Source organism: Lissotriton helveticus, chromosome 12, assembly GCF_964261635.1.
Source record: "Lissotriton helveticus chromosome 12, aLisHel1.1, whole genome shotgun sequence".
NCBI lineage: Eukaryota > Metazoa > Chordata > Amphibia > Caudata > Salamandridae > Lissotriton > Lissotriton helveticus.
In genome coordinates, this window is record NC_136073.1 from 474,344,983 (window position 1) to 474,371,071 (window position 26,089).

Consider the following 26,089-nt stretch of genomic DNA (forward strand, 5'->3'; position numbering starts at 1 on the left):
AATTTTTAAAGAGTTATTAATAAACAACTGAACGTCCTGTATGAATTTGTCCAAATTAACACATGAGAAAAACATATGTATATCATTCACTGCAGGCAATGCGCTCCTTGGACAGCACTGAATCCCGCTGCCTCCCCATTTAGATATTTTATTGGGAGTATAGTATAAGTCGAATAGTGCCATATAGCTTTGGGGCGAAGGCTCCCTGAAACTAGTGCTGAGTGTGAAAGCTCCAGAGCCTGGCCTACGTCCGTGCCAACTGTTCTGAATTTCAAATGCAACTTTGAATTCTGGAAATGAAGATCATAAGGGAGACCCGACAGCAGACTTTGATACAGGGACCCAATTCTTGCCTTCCTCAAGATCATATTCATGAGTGGCTGTTTACCTAGTGCGGTTGGAGATTTCTGCAGGAGAGTACCTATATAGCTACGCAGTTGTAGGAATTAAAACAATTCATGCGTACCTAAACCAAATGTATCTTGCAGAAAAGAAAAAGAAGCCATATTACTGTCATGAACTAAATCCCCCGACGTAAGGATACCATGGGATCTCCACCTTATTACAACTGAATCCTGAAAGATAGAGGGCAACAACCTGGCAGCAGCAAGGGGTGTGAAAATATTTATTTTAGGGATCGTCCATTCCGTCGCACCTTCTTCCAAACTGAATAAATTGCTTTTGCTACCTTAAACTTGGTCTTTTTTTTTATAATAAATGGGCTCTAGAACTGAAGAAAGAATCCCCTTAGCCTCCTCCCCCAACCCAATCTCAAATATAGAGGGACTGAGTGCTGGATTTCATTTCCATGTGGAGCATTTTCTTAAATGCTTCATTGTCTAAGTTGGGGAGGGGCAGAAGCCTCATCAGAGTCTGAATCAGACATAATATGTCAGAGATAAAAAACTCAACAGGGAGTTAGATTCAAATACAAAATAAACGTAAGCAAATATATAATGTCCATAATATAGTAAAGTAACCACTTGATAGGGTATAATGGCATTATTAGAGATGATGAAGATGTAAAATATTAATTCCCCCCTTTTTTTTTCCTATGCCAGAGAACAAATAATAAAAAAGTGGGAGACTTGCGGTTGATTCTTGATAAGAAAGGGCTTTGCGCAACGATATAAACACGTTCGAGCAATCAGCTGGGAAAGATCGCCATGGAAATCCTCCGGCCTCAGCCCGATCGGCTTCGCGATCAGCAGGAGGACGGAGAGAGAAGAGGAATGACACTAGGCAACAGGAGGACGTCGCGCTTCCATTGCCGAGGTAATAGAGGAGGAGATCTCCTCTATGCTTCAGAAAGGAGACATAATAGAGGTCCCATTAGAAACTTTAAGATTTATAAGCGCACTCTTTCTTGTAAAAAAGAAAGACAAAGGTTGGTGACCTGTCATAAACCTTTAGAGAACTAAACAAATATTTGGTTTACAGATACTTCAAGATGGAGGGCATCCATCTATTGAGGAATTTACCTCTAGAGGGAGACTGGCTAGTCAAACCAGACCTAAAGAATGCTTACTTCACCATTCCTATGGTCAAATCCCACCAACCCTTTGTTCAATTTGTCTGGAAAAAATCACCTTTACCAATTTCAGGCTCTCCCCTTCGGACTCTCCTCTGCCCCTTGGTGCTTCACCAAGGTCATGAGAGCTGTTGCCTCATCTCTAAGAATAAGGGGCATTTGTTTATTCATTTACTTAGACAACATTCTTATAATGTCTCAAGATTCTTCACAACTAGCCAAAGACCTGAAGACTGTGATGGATCTCCTAGAAAATTTAGGATTCATCATAAACAAAGAAAAATCCATTCTATCCCCTTCCAGATCTCTGGAGTTCCTAGGATTCACAGTTGACACATTGAAGTGTCTCCTTTTACAACCTTCAAAAAAGATTACCAAAATCAGGAAGGGAATAAGACACATCCTGAAACAGCAAGACTTATCTCTGAGAGAGATAGCCAGACTTCTGAGTCTCCTCTCCTTCTGCATCCAAGCCAATTTTCCCGGTCCCCTCAACTATTGGGCCCTTCAAAGGGTAAAGGCGAGAGCCCAAAGATCTGGCATCTGGTACAGAGATCGGATCTGTCTGGATCAAGAAGCCAAATAGGAACTAGCCTGGTGGCTCGAGAACCTAGACACATGGAACAGAAAGGCAATATTTGGTTCAAAACCAGAGTTTGTTTTAGAATCAGATGCGAGCCTTCATACCTGGGGAGCTTGCCTTCTCAATCAGAACACTGGTGGTATCTGGTCACAAGAGGAATCATCTAACCACATAAATTATTTAGAACTAACAGCTGGGCTTTACGCCCTCATGAGCTTCAAACACTCTCTCCAGGGGAGGTCAGTCATTCTAAAAATGGACAACATGTCAGCGGTAGCCTATATAAATCGTCTGAGAGGCACCAAATCTGCGGACCTTTCGAATCTAGCAAAGAAACCTTGGATGTTCTGTCTGGAACATAAGATTGCTCTTTAAGTGGAATACCTTTCGGGGACATCGAACATCTATGCAGACTGGAACTCAAGATTCCTGTTAGATCACAGCAATTGGAAACTGTATGTTTCCGTGTTCAGTACCCTAAACAAGATCTGGGGCCCTCTAGAGATCGACTTATTTGCGAGCAGACTAACCTTTTAACTGTAGAACAACTTCAGCTGCATGCCCGACTCGGGTGCTCTAGAAGTCAACGCCTTACTACAATCTTGAAAAGGAGCCAAGGTGTACGCATTCCCTCCCTTTGCCATGATTTAGAGAGCTCTTCACATAGTGAGACAGGATCAGTGCTTCCGTGTGCTAATAACTCCCTTTTGGCCATCCCAAGCATGGTTCCCCACCACTCTAGAACTAGCTTGCACCCCCCTTCTTAATTCCTACATTAGAGAATCTTCTTGCAGACGTAGACGGGGGAGTTCACCCCCTAATTCAGAACAGGAGTTTAACCCTTCTTGCCTGGAGAGTGTCAGGAGATAAAATGAAATCTCAGGACTTTCGGCGACGGCTGTAACTCTCCTCGGAGAGTCTTGGGCCCCAGGCACTCACCACAGATATAACAACATATGGAGAATCTGGGTACGTTGGTGCCTGGAAAGGAACCTGAATTCCTTGGAAGCACCTATTGTTGACATAGTTAACTTCCTTGTTAAACAATTTGATCAAGACCTCAGCTATAGAACTATCAATTGCTATAGATAGGCTATTTCTGCTGGCCATGTCCTTGTCAATGGTAAAACGGTAGGTAAAAATGTCATAGTTTGTAGAGTGATGAAAAGCATTCGTTTAAGAAGACCTCCTAAACCTAAATATGAAAGTCTTTGGGATGTCACACTAATCCTTGATCTTTTCAATAACTGGCCTGTTAATACTCTCCTCAATAAAAAAATAAAAATCTTTCCATTAAGCTGGCTACTCTACTATTCCTAATTTCATGCAGAAGGGTCTCTGATGTCAAAGCCCTGGAGATTACAAATAGATCTCATAACATGTTCGGAGTTAAATTTGAGATTTATAGAAGAACAAAGACTATGTCTTATTCAATCTTTTACCCACGTTTTGATTTGTGTCCAAAACTTTGCATTGTGAACTGCATGGGAGAGTATGATCGCAGAATGTTTGCTCTTCACCCTCAGAATGTTCACCAATTACTTATATCCTTTGTTAAACCCCACAAAGGCATAACCTCACCTCTATTGCTAGACGGGTTAAGACTGTTATGAGTTTAGCAGGTATTGACTTAAAGAAATTTCAAGCTCACTTCCTTTGAGGGGTGCTATGGCCAGTAAATCTCTCTGCTGGAGGTAAGTTGGATGACATTCTCAAAGCTGCTGGCTGGTCAAATGCTAGCACCTTTGCATGTCATTATTGCAAGCCTATTGAACATATGTCTGATGTTGTTTTACAAAGCTACCAACATGCATAATGTAGCCTCCGTTCTTGTAATGAAATTGCAATTCTCATATTAACATGACTAGAGATTCTGGATATCATTAAAAACACGGAGACTGACATTATCCCTCCCATCCCACCCCTTGGTGGTCTTACAATGATTTAATGCTTTTGTTTTTGTTACAGTTTATTAGTGTACATTTTATTAACAGTACTTGTTTAATCTCTTGTTCCTTTTAGCTTGATAAGCTTGACACTATTTTTTACATTCAAGAGATATTTACTTCTTTCTCTTTTCATGTAAAGCTCCTTAACTATGTGTCGTCTGGCCTTTGGTTTTACCTTTGTTCTTCCTTCTCCATCATCCTGCTCATCAGAAGATCGTTTTGATGTTTCAAGTTTCATGAACTTATTTTCCTACACATTTAAAAGAGTCAGATTGTTGATGGCTCTTGCCTTTCATGTGTTGCTATTGTTCTATTCTGGAACCTTTTAATATTGTGATATAAGCGGCTGCTTGGACTGCATTAAAGAAATAATGCATAATGTCAGCCTCCATGTCTTTAATGAAATCCAGATCCTCTAGTCATGTTAATATGAGAGTCGCATGTTAAGGGGGAACACTGCTTTTTAAAGAAAGACAATAACACACAACCAGGAAGCAAAGGCTGGCAGTTAGTTAGAAGAAGTAATGGAGGTGTACGGAGGGACAGAGTCCCCTGGAAAAAAAGACTAAGGGAAAATAAAATTCTGTTTAGGATGTTTCGCTGATTCATTCAGATGTCTAACATTGGCACACCTTAAAGCGCGGGTTCTAGACAATTCCCAACTCAAGGCTTTGTCATCATTTTCATCTCCACAACCACATAAGGAAATTTCTAGGTCGACCACTCTAAGGTAGTGTTTCAAGTCTTCCATATCGCCTTTAGTAGTGCTTAACAAAACCCTCAAATAAATTCCCCACATTTGTTTTGTCACCCTGGTTACCATTCAGGGTGAAAAATGTGTGGAAACCAGTTTGTTATAGATGTTTCGTCTTCATGAGTTTCATTAAGTTTGATTTTCATCCAAACACACAGACAACTTTTGGGAGAGCTGAAAAAATGATGCTCTGAATCTGTGAGGTAGATGCTCTTCAGGAGTTGTTTTTGTTGCCACAATGTCATTTAGAAAGAATCTACATTTCAACTATGTGAATTGGGTGTTCAATGTTTATTAAAATGATACTCAACTACAAATCAGAAATTGTTATTGTTCATTGCTCAATTAAGTTTTGGAGAACTGAGTCTTTCACCAGATGTTCTACGCACATGGTTATGTTTCAGACAGAAATTGAGTCATAAACTCTGTTTTCATAAATTTTATAAGAGCTGCAGTCAATGTCGACTTCAGAGCTTGATCTTTCATCACAAGTGAAATCAACTGTGGTGCGTTGCCCCAGGTCAAACCCGCTATAAGGGATGAAACCTCGCCATACAGTTTCTCCTTATCACAGTCAGTCATTGCTCTCATGATTTCAGGTAACGGCTTGAACCGGCCTCTGGTAATCCATGCACCAAGTAACCCTCCCACTGCAGCTCCTAAAAATAAATAAAAAACAAAAGTGAATAATGATAGAATTCCTCTAAAATACCATCAGCATCCAAAAGTCATTGTAAAAGAATACTTATCATAAGGGTTGACCTAAAACTTCATAAGTTAAGTGAATGGATAGAAGAATAAAAACAATTATATAATGTAAAGTATTATACTTTTTACAAATGGGTATGAGAATATTTGAACCTCATAAAGGATAAAATAATAAAAAAGTAAAGCAATTTCATTAAAAGCGCATACTGAAAGTAAATTGCAAGGGGGTCAGCGATACTTTTTTTTATCTATGTAACAGAAGTAAAACCTAGAGAAAATAGCCCATCAAAAAACACGGCTCTCAGAGCAATTTGTGTGAAAGCCACAACAGAAGCAAAATGGAAAAGCAGGCGTATAAACCATTTGTATCTGATTTTTACCTTTTGGAGGAAATGAGAAGGAAGCTGTAAGTGTCTGTAGACCCACTGTCTTTAATGCCTACCATAAAAGGGCCCATTATTAGGGTGTATATCTGTCTCAATTTCAGATTTTTCTACTCACACCTCAACCCCCTTTGTGTGACTGTCTAGAGTGACTGCACAAACAGGCCCCTATCAGTCTAAACCAGATGTTGATTCCACAGGCAGGCAGATGCACAGGATGGTTAAACAAGAAAATGCAATTGTCAAACACACAATTTAAAAACAACCTTCACGAAAAGACGTGATTTTAAATTCTGAGCTCAGAGAGACCAAACTTCAAATTTCTAGCTGTTACCAATTGAAAGTTACACTTGTAAAAGATTACAAGTGTTGTGATTGGTCTGAGTGCTGTCGTTTAGCACTCAGACAGGCAGTGGGAGCCTGTACATGTTTCCCACCAGGCTGTGCATTACAGCCTAGTGGGGAATATGCAAAGTGCGCATGACTGTTTGGCTGGCTCAAGACGGCTGGTCAAACCATCATGAGTACTTAGAATGCCCACCAATCCTCCCCCTGTGACTCCAGCCACGCCCCAACCTAGCTCTATAGCAAGGGAAAATAAAATAATAATAACAATGTCATTATAATTTTATATTTCCACTGCTCTGAGAGCAGTAGGGCGCGCTCCTCTGCCTTAGCGCAGGAGCTGCCCATGCACTCATTGCTTCTGCCAGCAGTGATGATAACATAAGCACAACTACTAAACATCACACTTTTACAAGTGGGACAATTCAGACTATTCCAGGCCCTAAAAGGTATAAGAATGGCTTGGGTAACAGGTATTACAAATTTGTAGTGTAAATAAGCAATTGTCATAGGTGTAGATAATTAAATGTCGCTGTGCACCGGAAACCACCAGCTCAAATTAAACACTGGTTACGTGAGGACTGTTTGCACAATTGGGGTGGGGCAGAAAAAAGAAACAGGATGTGTGGTGGATCTTTTCTCCATTTATTGATTGGGGGAGAGACAATTTGATGGGAAGGCGCACCGTTTCAACAGCTGAATCTTAATTATTTATTATTATTATTTATTTTATTGTTCAGTTAATTAAAACCTTAACAAAAATGTCCATTATCGGTCTTAAGCATAATTAAAATGTAATCATTGAATAAGGTCAGATACAACACATTTCCATTATCATCTCAACTTAAATTAAAATTTTGATCATTGAGTTTAGTCATCTCTTTAAAACCTAATACTTGTAATTAAACAAATAACTGAAAATTAGTAAAAAAAACTAAAACAAAAACTTAGTTTTTACATTGCGCTCACAAGTTTTTCGAAAGTCTGCAAGAACTTTACAATCTTGCAATTAGTTTGTGGTGACGTTGCGTCCAGACAACCAATTACTGCAGTCCTACAAGTTCGTAGTTTCCTTGCCAGGAATATGTTCCTTAGAAAGCGCCTTCGCTCCGTTGTCAACGGTTTGCAGATACATATTATATGAATAAGATCTTCTTTTACATGCCCAAAGAGGCGGCAAGAGACGGATTCTGTATGTTTCCAGGCTGGCTCGTCGGCCAATGTTGGAAATTTACCGAACCTCAATGCCATCAGCTTTCTTTTGATAAAGACAGAGTATGTTGCGTCCAGATAAGCCGCTGGGGTTAAAGATCTGTAACTATTGACCAGTGTCCAAGAATGTGAGCGGTGTGAGAAAATGCCTTTGTCCATAATCAGAGAGTGAAGTTTTGCGGCCTTATTTAGTGCCTGTTTGAATGATGAAAATGGCAAGTTTTTGTCCCAAAGATTAGCGGTGCGTGTTATCTCCAATGCACTAGTCAGATATTTGTTTGCTTCTGATTTTTTTTGAGTTTCCAATTCCTGCCATAGATATTTGTTCAAATTATTAGCTGCGGCTTTCTTTTTGCTCCGATACCACTCCTTTAGGCATGAGTAAAGCCGTCCCAAGCTTTCATTCTTTAGTCCAAACTCTAGGCGAATTTGTGCTGGTGAAGCAGAGTTCGGCAGTTGTAGTACCTGTTTGTAAATTTTGGTAATCAAACTGTTTAGGAGAACGGAGTCCTTGCCATTCATTGCTACACTAGCGTAGGCTAGAGTTGGAAGAGCTTTGTTGGCAATCACCGTAAGTAAAGGTTTTAGAGAGGGACCTTCCAGCTTTTTCGATAGAGTGCTATCTTAACTTTGTGCTAGGTCACGTGGGGCCTGAATAGGAATACAAAACACCTGATTTAGTAAGTACTGGGACGCTTGAATTATACACTGGGGCAGCAGCAAGGAGGCTAATCAACATCACGCTGCAGTGAGGGAAACGGCCAACGCTGATGGAACTTGCCCACACCTGCAGTGATGGAATGGCTCACACGGACCCCATCTCCCATCTATCCATGCTCTGTCGCCTGCCATGATGCTGCGCACCACGCCTGGAAGCGCAATATAATCACTGCCAGCCTCCCGCAGAGCACGTGGACTGTGCCCGGATCAAGCCTGGGCCCAGGGCGGGCCCATCATAGCCCGGAGGAGGCTGGGCTGAGCCCCTTCTCTTGGCTTTGCCATTCGGGCTATTTGTAAGGGGCTCCAAGGTGTCATCTTCCGCCCAGACCACAGAGGACCACCTAAGGTAATCGCTACTGTAGCAGCTTGTGATGGACTGTTATTTAAAGGCAGTTGTGTATTATATCATAGGGAAACGAAAGCCCACTCCGACTCAGAAAACCACCAATACCACTCTTGATGGCTTCCTGCAAAAGGCGGTGGGAGCTATCAATAAGGCGATAGAGCCCGCGGAACATAGACTCTACCTGGCCCACACACCTGAAGCATCATTTGATAATCAGCCATTGTCCACTACTGATGTTCCCCGCATTGATACAGTGGACAGCATAACGGAGGTCAGGCCTCAAGTCCCTATTACGCCCACTATGACTGTTCTATCAAAGGTTGATTCAAGAGGGCCACGGGAAGGCGAAGTCAGCCCCTGTTCATTACCGAAGGAGACTGGCAAACCATCCACAAATGGGGGAAAGAGGAAACAAGCAGAGAGAGCTGGGTCTGTCCACAACAAGAACAATCAGTCAACTACAACAAAGAGACCTAAACAAACCCACACTGTAGGAAAAGTTATTAAGTCATCTATTGGAGGGAGAGAGAACGGTGGGCAGGATGGGCTTGATATTCTATTTGGTAAATTGAGTAATTTAGTGCAGGAATCGTTGGCACTTATTTTGGTGAGGTTAACCAACATTGAAGATCAGCTAACTGTTGCTGTAAACACTTGTACCAATAGATGTAATCCCTTCACATAATCCATATGAGATTGGTTTATTGGCAAGGGGTGCAGCCGAAGGCTAGGGGTGCAAACAGTTGGAAGCTACATCTAAGGACGCGGCCCCTAGGATGGTCCCATTTACCACCAGTGTCATCACCTCTCATCACAGTGGCATGCAAGAGATTACAAATTCTGGTACTTTGATAGAGAAAGGAAAGATTACCGTTCCTCCTGAAACCCCCCCCCCCTCATCTGGCAGGGGCAACATCAGGTCCAGGGTGTCGTCCTCAAAAACTTACACTTTAAGGGCTGGGGGTAGGCTCCTCCCCAGGGACATAATGCCTCATAGGGATACAACTCTCATAGTTGCCTACTTAGCACTTCTGAAGGTAGTGGGAATAGCGATTGGTTACACCTACCCCCAGAAAGTACCCCTTATACCTTGATTTTAACGGGGATCCCAAGGTTATCACAAAGCCAAAAAGAAAATTGTCAGAGCCTTATAAATAAACGGTTCCTTGGTGCTCTAGAAAAACTCCCCCTCTTTTTAACTGGTTTGAGTACATTATCATGGCAAGGAGGGTGAGTTGGGTGGTGGCACCAGGAAAAGTATTAGAGGGGATTGTGTCGTGCTTCATTTCAGCGTCGCTTAATGTGTTTATGATGCCCTTAACCAATTGAAAGACTTGCCTAATGAGCAGATAAAGGCCAGACCCGTGGGTTTTGTTTACCCTCCTAGTCAGATGATGTCCCTTGGCCTGCAGCCCACTCAGCCCAGGCATATCATTGAGGCCCCTATGTGCCTCTCCTCCTTCCACCCAAATAGGTATGAAGTACTCTCAGGGCTAACTGAGGTTGATTGACTAACTAGACAACCAGGAGGGTACATGGATAATGAGTCAAAGGGCCCCCCATACGCTGACGCATGGGGAGCTGGGATTCAAGTGGCATCTGATAAATCAAAGCCTCTTAAAAATATAAGTATACATTTTGTGGACCTCTCAGGAAAGGTAAATAGGAATAATCCTACACCTTGTACGGTGGACGTAAATATAACCCCTGAAAATAGGTATCCACGGGAGGGAACGTCACAGAAATTAGTAAAATGCTCTTTGTACAACAAAACCTTTTCACATAGTATTGTAAAAACTACTCTTGTGGTATTACATCCATGCTATACCACTTAAAAACCTACCACTAAAAACAATTAAAATGGCTCAAAAGGAGAGAGAGAGCGACCAGCTGAACACATCAAGAGCAGCAGTATCTGCAATAGCAACTAGAGTGTCAACTGAAGTGCAGAGGTGCCAGCCAGATATCTCTCCTCAATTATGTTGTGTGGGAACATACTGTTTGAATTGCAGCGCCACCCTAACTGCTGGAAAGCAGTCTGTTGACATTCTTTTGGACATTGCCGAGAAGCACACATGTTACATTTTTGTTATTCTTTTCTCTAGTTTTTGAACTGCTGTTCTGGTTGAACTTACATTTTTCCCCCTTGTAGCCATTTTGTTTTGGAGAACATACAAAAAAATTACTTATTGTTTAACAATATTAAGAAAAACATAGTTCCCAAAAATAAAAATAAGGGTATTTTCAGAATCACCTTTCATGGTTAAATAAGCTAAATTGTATGTGTGTGTGTTCGCTTACATTAGAAACACTGAGTGCATGAGTGGTGTATGGGTGTTTGAATGAGTGTATGAGTGGTGGATTGATGTTTGAATGAGTGCATGAGAGGTGCACAGATGATTGAATGAGTGCATGGATATTAGAATGAGTACATGAGTAGTGCATGGATGATTAAACAAGTGCATGAGTGGTGCAGCATGTCAGAATGAGTTTATGAGTAGTATATGAATGTTAAAATGATTGCATGAGTGTCTCTTGAATATTAGAATGAGTGCATGGGTGATCAAATGAGTGCATGAGAGGTGCATAGATGACAGAATGAGTGGGGCAGGGATGATAAAATGAGTGGGGAAGGGATGATTGAATGAGTGCATGACTGTTCCATGGACGATTGAATGAGTGCATGAGTGGTGCCTGAATGTTAGACTGAGTGTATATGAGGTGGATGGATGACTGAATGAGTGGTGCATTGATGACTGCAGGAGTGGTGTATGGTTGATTAAATTAGTGTATGAGTGTTGAATGGATGAAAATATGAGTACATAAGTGGTGTATGGTGGTTAGTCTGAGTGGTGTATGGATGTTTAAATGAGTGCATCTGTGGTGCATAGATGTTAGAATGAGTGCATGAGTGTTGAGTGAATGAGTGCATGAGTGGTGCATGGATGATTAAAAGAGTGCATTAGTGATGTATAAATGAGAGCATGAGTGCATGAGTGGGGTATACATAATTGAATGAGTATATGAGAGGTGTATGCATGTCAGAATGAGTTCATGAGCGGTGCATTGATGTTAGAAAGAGTATATGAGAGGTGCCTGAATATTAGAATGACTGCATGAGAGGTGCATGCATGAGTTAATGAGTGCATGAGTGGTGCATGGATGTTAGTATGAGTTCATGACTGGTGCATGGATAATTGAATGAGTGCTCCATGGATTACTGAATGAGTGCATGCTTGGTGTGAAGATGACTGAATGAGTGCATGAGTACTACATAGACGATAGAATAAATACATAAGTGGTAGATGGGTATTAGAATGAATGCATGAGAGGTACATGGATAATTGAATGAGTTAATGAGTGGTGCATGGATGGTTGAATGAGGGATAAGTAATGAATGTATGATTGAATGAATGCATGAGTGATACATAGTTGTTAGAATTAGTGCATGAGAGGTGCATGGGTGATTGAGAAAAACCACGAGTGGTGCAAGCATCTCATGCATGATTGAATGAGTGAATGAGTGCAGCATGGATGATTGAAGGAGTGTATTAGTGGGAAATGCATGATTGAATTAGTGCATGAGTAGTATATGGATGTTAGAATGAGTGGTACATGGATGGTAGAATGAGTGCATGAGAAGTGGATGGATGACTGAATGTGTGCATGAATGGGGTATGGATGATTGAATGAGTCTGTGAGTGGTGCATGGATGTTACAATGAGTGGCGCACTGGTGTTTGAATGAGTTCATGAGTGGTGTATGGATGTTAGAATGAGTGGTGCATAGATATTAGAATGAGTGCATGAGAAGTAGATAGATGTTAGAATGAGTGCATGAGTGGTGGTGCATGGATATTAGTATGAGTGGTACATGGATGTTAGAATGAGTGCATGAGTGGTGCATGGATTTTAGAATTAATGCATGAATGGTGCATGGATGATTGAATGAGTGGGGTATGGATGATTGAATGAGTGCATGAGTAGTGCATTGACGATTGAATGAGTGTATGAGTGGTGCATGGATGATTGAGTGTATGTGTGGTGCATAGATGGTAGAAGGACTACAAGAGAAATGCATGGATTATTCAATGAGTGCATGATAGCTGGATGGATGATTGAATGAGTGCATGAGTGGTGCATGAAGGATCAAATCAGTGTAGAAGTAGTGTACAGCTAATTACATGAATGCATCAAAGGTATACAGGTAATTCAATGAATGCATGAGTGTGTGTGTGAGTGACTGAGTTCATGAGTGACATTGTGGGAGCTCTGTCTAGAGCCTTGTGTAAATAGTTGTATGGGTAAGTGGATATGTAACTGCTTTATCAGCGGCACAGAAGCTGTTTCACTAGCTCTTTTAGTCAATGAGTGGAGGTCTGAACTAATCTATAACTGAAAAAATAGGTATATTAGTGTCTCTATCTCTCAGTCAGTGCTTGTATGATACACATTGTAGTTAATTAATTGGATGTGCTACTCGCTGCTTAAATAAGTACCTGAATAATTAAGTGAGTTGCTGCATGACTACCTAGAAATGTGCTGTATTGCACTGAAACATTTAATTAGAATTTGAGAGAAAAAACTAATGGGAAACTATGGCAAGTACACTTTATATTTAAAAACAATCTCCATGCATATCAGTAAGCAATACGTGTTGAGAAGAAGAACTTTTTGAGAAATCCATGACGTTAAACTGCAGCCACTATTGAAAAAGAAAATGAAGCTAAAGGTATGTGAGTATTTAATCTTCAATATTACACAAATATAACAATACACAATATTTATACTGTAGGACTATATAGAATATAGTAAAAATACAGTTTTCCTTTTTTACTGTTCTCAGCTTTCATACCTCTTCACTCTAAATGTTGGTTTGGACGAAGCATTATCCTTGAACAGTGGGGCAAAGCAATCAATGGATTGAAATTTTAAAAAAAAGCTGCATAGTAAATCACCACAAATAAGTGATATTATGCATTTCACTCACTACAAGTCATTAATTAGTGGCTTTTTCTACAATTACTACAGTAACCTGACAAAATTTACATTACAAATATTCTTCACATTATATCTGGTGCATTATCAGAAATAAATATGAAGTACGTAGTCTTCAATTTTAGAGATCCTTTTGAAAACATCACCCCTGATAGGTCAAACGATGTGTAAACTAGATGATACATGAAGACAAAATCCCATACTGTACTTTTCTGCGAGGACCTGGATGTACAAGTTTGGTTGGAGAAACAAAAGATGACAGTTGTTTACTTTTGAAGACAAGGTTTGGTTTAAATTTAAGGCTGCAGTAATTGGGAGTATGTTCATCTACTTTCAGACTATAATTAGAGTGTTGAGTTTAGTTCTTATATTTACTCTTTTCTCCAATAAAAAAGGACTCGATTTGCAAAACTCTTTTCGAAAATATTACCCTCAGTAGACTGAATAATCATACACAGTGGTATGTAGAGGTTGTTGTTAGAGAAACAAAAGGGGTTAGATAAAGCGCATAATAAAAGACACTGCATACCTCTTTTTTTTTATCTGCAAATTGTCCTCGGAACTTTGCATGCAGAAAGACACTATATGAATTTGGTAATGTCCAAGGTAACCTAGATTTGGATTTTAAATTAATGTCATTGCATTCTATCTCTCCACCTTGTCATCTCAAATAGACATGTGGTGTCCAGAGTTTGCATTAACTCTGTCAAGAAAGATGACAGCTAATGTAGTAAAAGTCCTTCCTAAAATTGATATTTTTCCAGCTACGAAGTTTGTAATTTCAGTTTACAGATTTGAACCATCTGATCTGCACTATTGTAACATCACTATAAGGAATTTCTTAATTGTTTGTAAAGACAACTTTGACATGAGATGGGATCTGCAGTTTAGACAGGTCATATTTTGCCTGGCCTTTTTCAACAATGTCTCAAACGGCGTGGTTTTAGTATCTGGTAATGTCAAGTAGAGGAATCGCTCAGAATTAATTATGGTACTGGACGTGAATCTACAATCTTCACAGTCATGATTCCATTTGTAACCAAATCCAAATAACTCATTAATATTTACTTCTTCTTGCTCTAACACTCCTAGCATTACTATAATCAATTCTCATGGGTCTTGTTGAATATTTAGGGAAAACACTACTGATCCAGTAGATATATATCTATAAGATCTCAGATTCCTCAGAATCTCAGAATTCTCAGAATGTATTACATTTCTGTCACTAAGTAAACGTTGGAGCAAACTACATAGTGCGTTATCTTTTCTCTTTTTATTCACTTTGGTTTATTACATGTGGCAAACGGAACAGTAGATTCAGTACAATATTTGAATAGCAGTTGACCCCTGAACTGTTTTCAAACTGGGAACCTACAAGTTCTCCATCATTTGGAGTTTTCTTATCTTTGATCCTTCAGGATTCTCATTGTGGACTTCCTATTTTTGAGCATCCATACACTGTTCTGTAATCTTATTCTTTGGACAGATTAACCGTTTCTCGTAAACACGGTACTGGCCTAAATGAGGATCATAAAGAGCTCTTAACCAATCGCATTTCCTTACACAGCTTGCATCAGCACTAAATTTCTTCTCATCAAATTTAATTAAGAACAAACCGGGCAACGTTCTAATTTGTAACAAAGCAACATATGACATTCCTTCTTTGAATACAGTAGTTCCAATATTTTTATTATTTTAAAACATCTTTTTAGTAAGGTTGGAGTCTTACATCAATCCAAGTTAATCACATTTTCAAAACAGTCATGAAATTATGTGTTTGATGAATAGTCGCCGGCTTCATCAGACACTTTCCCCCATTAAATTCCATCAACATTTACGTCTAGCGACGCCCTCCAACTCAGATGCGCTGTATGGATGGAGAAGTACATATGTGTCCACGATGAGCATTCCAGCTTCCCCACATTCGATCCCATTCATGGGGACATCGCTTGTTTACAAAAAACATTTTTTCCAGCCAGCATGCACCAGTCCATATCTAATTTCCATTCCTTGACTGATGGTACCCCTGTATACCCAACCCATGGGCAATCGGTCAGTAGTTCCAATATTAACAAAAGCTGCATCTACACTTAAACCTTGTGATTTGTTGGATGGTTACAGCATAAGTTAGAGGGGAAACAGCATTTACAATGCTGTCAATACCATGCAGGTAGATAACCGCGGTCATTACAACGACCGCGTTGTTACCAAGCGTGCCTTTACATCGCAAGACGTTTTAACGACTTGCGCTAGGTGGCGTGCAACACCAGGGAATGTGTGGGATTTTAAATCCAACCCCTTCCCTGCTGTTGCGCTAACTGGAGTAGGATTAGTAATTAATACTATTCCTAAGTCAAGAGCGCGACCTAGAGCAAGTCGTGGAAATGTCTTGCGATATAAAGGCCCGAGTGGTAACCACGTTCGTTGTAACAACCGCGTTGTTACCTACCACATGGTAAAACATTCTACATGCATGTTAGAGACCATTGGAACTGCCATTGCTGAAGGTATAAGTCTTTAACAAGAAAAAAACGTACAGTGCATCAACCAATCTGCCTGACACCATTAACGTCATCACATTTTATGACCAAGTATTCCACCTCAACTATCTTTGGGTAATTAATAAAATGTATAACTTTACCCATTGCACCATTTACTAACCCCTCTCCAACATAAACAGTTTGACGCAAAACGATATGACAGTTTTGCAGACACGTAACCGCTTCTCTAACACTGCTATTTTTGATACAGACTTCTCCAAAGAATCCAATTTTTCGTGTAATTTTTCTGAGAGTAGTATTGTCACTCCCTGGTGTCCCATTTTATCAGTAGCCGTATTTCCAGTTGCAGTCATTCTTCAATGAATTTGGGGCAGTCATAAAGTGTTGACATTAAACACAGTATAGACTTCTCTTCTTTAATGGAATTATACATTACTTCTGCTGCTGTAATATTAGATGGAAACAGTTTCTTGATAAGGTGAGTTTACAAAACATGTTTCCCTTCTTTTGTGAGAACTCCTACTCTAATGTCCTTCAGTATATCTCCATATTCCACATCTAATGCTTGACGCATATTTCTCACTAAGTATTTGTATTCAAAGTTTTGCCAAATATTCACATTGTTAATACTCCCTGGAGAATTTCTTGTTTCATTATATAGAATTGTTTTGAACACAGGTTGTCCTTTTATAGGTGTTACTTGTAGTAGGTCACCAAAACTGCATGTTTCCCACCAAATAGTACCTCATGATTTATTCCTAATAACTGCTGCATTCTTAAATAAAAGTAAGCATTAGGATTGAAATCATACTCACTTAATAAATAATCAGAAGCTTCAGATTTTCAATCCTCTTGCTACCTCACATCAAGCGTCACCAAATAATTTCTGGGATTCAAGTTTATTCTCCTGTTCCACAGGTAGCCTTAATAGTCGATGAAGAGTGATTACTTTAATGTTATGTGCAGCTAATACTGTTGGTGCAGTAACGACACATGACAAATTTTGAATCTGTAGTATTTTGTAGGTAACCGGTGAGTAACTTAATCAAAATGTTTCCAGTGCCAGTTTGATCACTTATAAATAATATAACTGCTTTAAATGAAGAACATTCACACTGTTTCTTCTCATGCAGAAAGCCATGCTCTATTTGATCTTTAACTACGTTGACAATTTCTTGCTGTTTATTAATCAACTGTTCGAAATCTAGAGTTTCCTCTCTTGCTTGCTGCATAGCTTTCTCCACCTTATTCATAGCTATTGCTGCTTCATTTTGAATTACTGGCTCTCCAAGAGGAACTTGACTTATTGGTGAAGAACCTTGATTTCTTCGAGAACTCCCCTTGACTATCTCGGCAGCGATAGTTTCTTTCTGTTCAATTCTATATCTCAACATCTGCAGGTAGAGTGGAAACACTAAGCCCTGAATGTGGTCGTTCATAGCATTGAAAGAGTCTTCATAACAGTCATTGTGTCCAAGTAATTCGAATTCTGCATCCATGACTTGAACAACTTCAAAAGTGCCAAGTAGAAACACTCTCTCTGGAGTTTGGTTACTGAGTTATCTGCGATTAATTAGAATTTCTTTGTTGGTTCTCACTAAACAACCATCACATCCAATGACTGCATATCTTCCTTGTTCTATATTTTCAGTCACATTATTTCTGTATGTATAGTACAGACACATTCTTTCAAGATGAGGACTCCTGCTTGGGTATTATGCATCCATCATGGTAGTCTTCACCATAGCTGTACTCTCGGGTTCAAATTCTGCAAGGTATTGTTTTTCTGGAAAATAATCTATTGCAACTATTTGCAAGACCTAGGCTTACCCAAAGAATTTCTCTTGTCTTGGAGAATAAACTAGCTGAGCATAACCTGTCCATGCATTCACACAAACCTATTTCTCTTTGGGGAAGTATTTTCAGAGTGAACCTGTACAATCTTTTGGCTAGACTTTTCTGCAGAAATGTCCTTCCACATCTCTTTCATCTCTGTCTTCCCTGATTTTGAGATATATGAAGTTACAATTGAAAGCAACAGCAATGGAGTTGTATGTAAAATATTATAGATCCATATTTGCATTCCACATCTTTAGAATAGCAGGATTGTAGTCAATGATATATGTTGAAGCCTCTGTTCTTCTCAGGTTGTAGGTATTTTTTCAATGATTTCTATGTCATGGTGTGTCTGACTGCAGACAAAAAGCTATTTACTCTTACTTCTGAAATCACAGGTCATGGGAATCCAAAACGACATCTTGTGTAAGAATCTCCTTCGGATTTGTATTTACAATGATAGTATTTCCCACACCATTGATTTTGAAATTGGAAAACATGTTGTATCAAATTAATTCTTGTCAACAGTATCTTTTGGGATAGCACGACATACTCTTGAATGAAAGACAATACAGACTCATCAGGGTCTCTTCCAAACTTCGGGGCATCTTTTACCCATAGCAGCATGTGAATATGTGGAGCACCTCTAGCTTGGTACTCTTTGGCCAAAAGAAGTCAGTTACTTTCTCAAGAGGAAGATCCGTTTTGTTTCTTATAAAATCCATCATTGCTTGAAACCTGTGGTTAAAATATCTGCAAGAATTTGCAGGGTCCAGTGAAAAAAGTTCTTTTGATGTCTTTAGATTGATGTCCTTTGTGTTTGAGTTTGGTTCTCGCAGGAATTCAAGCAGGTTGTCTCATGCATACTCAGAGTGTTAGAAACCAAGTAGGTGCTCCTAGGGTTCTCAACATGCCTTCCAGCTCACCATGACAGTGATACCAATATTCATTGGTGCCACGCTGGCATGCAATCAAATTAAGCAAGCTGTATTCCAGATTTTCATACTTTCCTTAAACTTTGTCATCTAATTTTCTTGCTGTTATATTTTGCATATTCACTCCTATTTTCAGAATATGGTTACTGCATTAGATAAGCCTGACAAGTCACTCTCAAATAAAAGATGAAATATACACGTAATACACTGGTGGAATGTAGGGTCATCTGAGGGTCTAGTTGATAAGTGCTTGGCTGCTGGTGTCTGTACAGGCCCATCATCATATCTACCACCTATTCTAATAGGAAACATGCAGAAAATAAAAAGCTTCTAAACTTCTCTCCCACACACTCAAGGGAGCTCCTCTAGCTTCTCTCATTTGAAAGAGATCAATAGCATCACCAATGATCTCTTTAGAATGAAGAGGGTGAATACTATAGTGTTCGTACATTTCTTCTGCTCTGGATCGATCCACTTTTTCATCTGACCTCTTGATGATGATGTATCATCCTCCATATGTCCTACATTCTAAAGAATATTTATATCTTTATAATAAATATTTTTTTTATTTTTTAATGTTAAATATTATTTTGTCCCAGATATAATATTGCATTTTTTTTATTTTAGTAACATAGACTAACTCTTACAATATCTTCTTGCTCTTCGGAGGAAACACCATTACAAAAGCTTCTGGCAAATCTCTCTGTACCCATAGAGTTTAAATATGCTGCTTCAAATCTCTTGGCAAATATACAACTATACCTTTCGTAGCTTTCTCGTGCTCAGTTGGAGGTAACATCACAGTCTTTGATTCCATATGTACTTTAGCTTGGAATGGATGTATACATTGGATAATAATTGACTCATTCACATTTAGCGCAGTCAAGAACCTAGCGGTCTTGATGGAGAACTCCCTCTCCTTTAAGCTTCACGCCAAAAAAGTCGCAGGTAAGTTCTTTGACCACCTTCGCGGGCTGAAACCCTTTTTTTTTTTTTTACGCTCCCACCCGACAAGTGATCATCCATTCGGTGGTTCTGTCACGTCTTGACTATTGTAACGGACTACTACTGGGCGCAAATAAAACGGTTTAGAAGTGACTTCAAAGGGCACAGGATGTGGCTGCCCTTACTCTTTTTGCCCTCCCTAAGCATTGTCATACCTCCCATCTCCTGAACCGCCTACACTGGCTGCCGATCGAACAGAGAATTCACTTCAAAACTCTCTGTACCACCCACAACAGCCTACACGGCCAGGGCCCCCAGATACTGCAGGGACTCTGCACTCTATATGTCCCAACGCAAACGCAGCACTCTGCAGATCTGCATCTGGCCTGTACTCCTAGGGTGCGCAGGAGCCGAGCGGGGGGGGGGGGGCGCTCATTTAGGTCCCTGGCCCCAGCCCTATGGAACTCCATTCCAATCACGGCGCGCACCACACAAGATCATTGGGCATTTAGAAAACAGATTAGAACCTGGTTGTTTTCATCCATCTAGCATAGGATGCGCTTGCACGCTGTGCTCCTGCTCCCTGGGTTTTTAGAAACCGATGTTCCTTGGCGGTCTTTCCATCTGGCTAGCAGTTGCCATCTATGGCCACCCATTCGCAAGCGCTGGGACGGCCTGCTGCTGGGGAAGCCTTGCGCTATACAAGCACTTCTAACATAACATAACATAACATTTAGATCTTGAAGTCCTAGTGGAACTGATACTATTTCTAAATTGTTCTGAACTGGACTGCTCTAGCTGGCATTTTATTATCATCTAACTCACTATAATAGTACTTGCATATAATTTGGCAAATGGAAAAGTCAAAATGTTCCTCTACAAATCTTTCAAATTCTCAATACTTATCATTGTTCTCTTTTCACTTTTTAAATACAAATCGACATTCCGTGTTTGAGTTTTGTAGTGAGTGTGTCGACAACAAATGCAAACAGTTTGGCTACCTCCAAAGAAACACAATTAAACCTTCTATTCTCTTCTTGGAAGTTATGAACAGTAATAGCTATGTCCTGTTCTGGTATTGCTGCAGATACTAAGTCCTCATTTTCTCTACACTACTCTTCAGGACCATAAGAAAATAAACTGAAGAGCATAACATTGCTGTACCCCTGCTACTCTACCATGCAAAAGAGCTCTATTAGTTTCTCCTAAAAATAGAGCAGGAGTTTAACACAGTAAAGCTGCCTAACTAGTTTTTGCACTTCAGAGTGGTGAACAGCTAGCATTCAAAAGTGATGAAAAGTGCTTCTGCATACTTTCCTTGATAGACATGCTAGCAAAAGTCCTTGCAAATGAGTATACTTCCTTACTTTGCATGGATCTTATCTTTGAAAAATACCAAATTTCTGCTTCAAACTTTTACAGGGAAACATACATTGAAAATTTCTCAATATATCAATAGATTCTTGCCGAAGACTACGAACACTGCTACAATTACATTTATAGACAGGGCCCTGTCTATGCATTCCCTGTACCTCTTCAGCTAGGATTTCTTCTACATTGTTAGGTACATCACCTCTTTTGGAACAGGACACCCGCCTTTCATTATCCACTTGGGCAACTGCATGCACTAATTGGTTCTCTTGGAAGTAGCTTTCTTTATTAAAGAAGTGCTCAGTGCTGGAAGTATGTAACCATTCAATACTCAAAACTTCGTAAAATTTACTTTATTTCTTTTGGCTTTATCTCCTCATACACAACACTATTTTGTCTAGTGTCTTCATTCTGTTTACAATCAAATAAATAGCTTCCTCTTGAGAGTAAAGGCTTTATCGACTACACCTGCAATATGTTCCTTTTGCCTTACTATTTCTCCTCTTCCTCTATACTTCACTATTTTTGATGAATGAAAAATTACTCTACTATGAAACATTCTAACTTTGATTTCCTTAAACTGCTTCTGCCTTCTGGTTAAACTCTGTCCTTCTTTGCATGAATTGTCTTCATATCATACACTTTATCTCCTTTCTTACTTGGTTGTACAGTTTATTTATTATTTACTTTATTTTCTAGGTTTTCAAGTTGACGAAATACAATTTTCAGAAATGTCTTTGTGCTCTTAACAGCAGCTCTATACTCTTTCACCACTTTCTCCACATTTTGTTCCTTTGGTTTCTCAGTTGTAGGGACAAAGTATAATTGTTTCTGTTTCGTTCTTATTTGACTTTTTGTTGACATAGTTAACAAGAAATCGATGACTGAAAAGAAAAAAGTAGATTTAGCTCTTCAATATGTAGTAATACATACTGAAGTACAAACAAAGAGTTCTATCACAATATTCTTAACATTATTTTTTAATTTTAATATTTATGTCAGTTTGCTAGGATGATCTATAAGTAAGCCTATGGGTCTCTAAGTGCACCTATAGCTCACTGAAACTTCTTACTACATCTGTTAAATTTTAAGCACACATAACTTACCCTATGGCCTACCTGCTGCCTACCTTAGACGTGAGTCATATGTGATACAACAGCAGGTTATGGTTTGCAAGGGGATTTAAATACCAAGTAGGCTTAGCAGTAAAAGTGCATACATACCCACAAGAATAGTGGGCCCGAGACATGATGCAAGGCCTACTTCTCTGGATGGGGAACTTATAATTGTCAGTTCTTCAACATATATGTAAATAAGTGTCTCTATGTGAGGACCAGCTTGTTTTTGCATCTAAATTTGTTGATATAGGAGTACATGTCTTTCTGACTTCTGTAGTTCTGTAAATGTATATGTAACAGGATGCATTAATTGCTTCCTGAGTCAGATAGTGAGCATGCTGCAATTTAAGTGTGAGTGTAAGTGCCTCCAATACTACTAGGTACATAACTGCTGTGTGTATGTGTGTGAGTGAATGCTTAGATGCTCCTCACAATGTCTAAGACTCGAGTGCAACAGTCCCAAGATATAATGCAAGGGCTACTTTTTTGATAGTACACTTGAAGGTGCCTGTTCTGTAGCAGATCTCTGATGAATGAGTGTGTCAGTTCCAATCTAGGGCAATGATTTTATGTATATGTACATTTGATAATAAATGACTGCTTCTGTTTATGGCATGTATGCTTCTCTAAATATGTCTGTAAGGGGGCTGCATGGATTGCTTACTGGTTATGTTTGTGAGTATTGTGTTATTTAAGTCAGTGTATAACTCCCTCCATTAGCGCTAGATACTTATCAGTTGTGCCTCTCTGTGTGAGTGAATGTATTAATGTCAGTCTGCTTTTCTATTTAGGTATGTCAGATTAACGTTTGGGTGGCAGGGTAGTTGTATAATTTCACACATGGGTTTCTAGGAGTGCATAAAGCTCACTGAAACTTCAGAATATATGTGCTACCCTTGAAGCACATAGTACCCTGCCCTATGGCCTAGCTACTGGATACGTTTGTGGTTAGTTAAATGTGCTACAACAGCGGTTAACATCTTCTGTAGGAGTTTTAAGTGACAAGACAGCCCAACCAGTAAAACTGCCCTCAGAGGGTCATGTTTAGCAGGCCAGAGACATGATACAAGGGTACTTCTCTTCATGTTAGACTTGAAAGTGTCAGTTGTTCAGCAGATATCGGAATGACTGTCACAGTTGCTATCTAGCACTGTGATTGCATGTGTATGTAAATTTGATAGTAAATGACTGCCTCTCTTTGTGGCATGTATGCTTCTCTAAATGTGTCTGTAAGGGGCTCCATGGATTGCATCCTGGCTGAGTTAGTGAGTATTGGGGTATTTAAATGTGTGTGTGCAACTGTCTCCATTAGCACTGAATACATAACAGTTCTGCCTGTCTGTCTTGGTGAAAGCTTATGTGCTTCTGTCATAGTCTCTATGGGTGATTTACTATCTGTCTACTTTGCTACTTAGGTAAGTCAGATTAAAGCCTGAATGACAAGGAGGATATATAATTAGGTACAACATCTGTACAAGTGCATAAAGCTCAGTGAAACTTCAGACTACATGCGTTACGTTTTAAGCACAAAGCACCTTATCATATGGCCTACCTACAGGCTACTATAGTGCTTACTTATATGTGGTAGAAGAGCACTTTATGCCTTTTGTAGGACTATTAAATGTGAAGGATGGCTTAGCAGTAAAATTACGTGCACGGGGTAAAGTATAGCAGGCCCAAAACATAATCCAAACACTACTTCTCTGTTTGGGAGACTTGAAAGGTTCAGTTGTTTAACAGATATCTGAATGAGTATCTCAGTTGATATTTGGGCCGCTGATTGAATATGTGTATAAGTTTGTTAGTAAATGACTGCCTCTGTTTGTGACATCTATTCTGCTGTAGATGTGTCTGGAAGGGGGTCCATGGATTCCTTCCTGGGTGTCTAAGTGAATATTGGGTTATCTAACTGTGTGTGCAATTGACCCCATTATCGGTAGATATATATGAGCTCTATCTGTCTGTCCAACAGCATATTTATGTGCTTCACTTACTATCTCATGAAGTGTTGTACTGTCTGTCTGCTTTTCTACCTAGATATGTGAGAATGAACCCTGGGTGACAGAGTGAATGTATAATTTGGCACATGGGTCTCTAGGAGTGCCTATAGCTAACTCAAACTTCAGAGTACATCTGTTACCTTTTAAACACATACCACTCTTCGTATGGGCTAGGTGCAAATCTCATGAGTTGTTTAGAGAAATGAGCCAGTATATGATTCTTGGTTTTAAAAGCTTCATAGCTTTTTCAATCTGTGCACATATATGTTAATAAACATCTCACTGTCTGTATTTGGAACTGCAAAGCTATATAGGCATCTGTAGAACTGCTTTGGAGACTGTTGAATATATAACCGGTTTATGAGTAAGTTAGTGAATGTAGAACGCCATCTGTTGGTTTGTCAGTGGGTCAGAGAGACCATGTATGATTTGATAACATCTAGTCCACCTCCCTAATGGTTATTATACTATATGTACTGCTTCCAATAAGTCTGTGCAAGCATGACTAAGTCAATAATAGTCAAAACAACAACTACTACTTTTTTTAAGCACAAACAACTATGCTCTAAGCCATAATTACAGCATACCTCACAGTTCAGTTTTCTGTTCTAAAAGAAACTTTCAGCGTTTCGCAGAGACATATTAAATCCAAAGTCAAACTTGCAGTCATACTCCCCAGACGCTGCGTGCACCAGTAACCCCCAGTTCTCCTTAAAGACTGCATATTTAACTAATACCTTAAAGCCTCATACTACATATGTGACTTACTGCAAGCTTAAAGAACACATCACACCATCTAAGCATATACAAATCTGCATTAGAATGTAACAAAAGGTACGCTAAAGAATATCTAATAGATGGGTGGTGAGTTTCCCAAGTTCATAATTCATATGCACATTGTGAATTTTTTCCGGTTTCATTCTGAATGTTCTTGTCCTCCTTTACAATTGAATACAAAGGACTGCAACTTCCACAATGCAAAGCAAAACATTCCCTGTCCCCAGCAGATCAGGATTACACATATTAACCTTCCACATCTTCAAATACGCTATTACATATAATTTTAACCATTAGAGTACAGTGTTTTTTCAACCATTTAGAGAATAGAGAAAACAGTACAAGGGAATATGAACACATTGTCAAATAATTTCACAAACACTTACTGTGCACCTAACACAAACTGTGTCCTATTAATAAATATGTGCAAGCACTCATACTACCAGTCATAGACCATCATATACATTTATGACTTTTGTTACAATCTCACATACACCTTCTTAATCAATTGTTTGGTTAAAACAAATGTAATTTACCTTTGAGTTTGTTGTTAAATAGTTGTTTTTGCTCTAAATAGATAGATTAATTTCTCAGGTTTTTAAAAAAAACTAAGCACAAGAATGGTACACCACTCTCATACAAAGCAACCATAAAGGGCAACCTTTTCAACTGTCTGATACTGCAGAAGGCAGCAAATGAAAACATTGCTTTCGTATGTAAGTGTTCTAACTGCATTTCACAATGGTTAGTATGTGTTAACCCTTTCACTCACTTTTACAAACACCACCAAAATGGATGCCTATTTGTGTATACTGGCAACTTCATCAAGATCATCACAATGAACTTGCAAAAATAATGGGAGTCCAAAAACGTATTTACCTGCATAGTTTTAGGACTTTAAGAGTACACAAAATGTTTGTACCAAGCCCTCACTAGGAAATACAACCCTTTTATAGTAAAATAACTCTATACACCTCAAATGTATAATATAAATAGTGACCTGTGCCTTTAACACTCTTCCTCAATACACTCTTATCACAGTCTCCATACCAACTCACTTGAATAAGTAGGTCATAAG

At 39.3% G+C, this 26,089-nt stretch overlaps 1 long non-coding RNA gene across 1 annotated transcript in view; it reads right to left on the minus strand.

The window, feature by feature from the left end:
* Nucleotides 1-5,093: 5,093 nt before the first annotated feature.
* LOC144799152 (uncharacterized) overlaps nt 5,094-26,089 on the minus strand; it is a 61,700-nt gene continuing 40,704 nt past the window's right edge. Inside the window, exon 2 of the long non-coding RNA XR_013603765.1 lies at nt 5,094-5,476. This is a non-coding gene — a long non-coding RNA (uncharacterized LOC144799152). The remainder of the gene's footprint in view (nt 5,477-26,089) is intronic.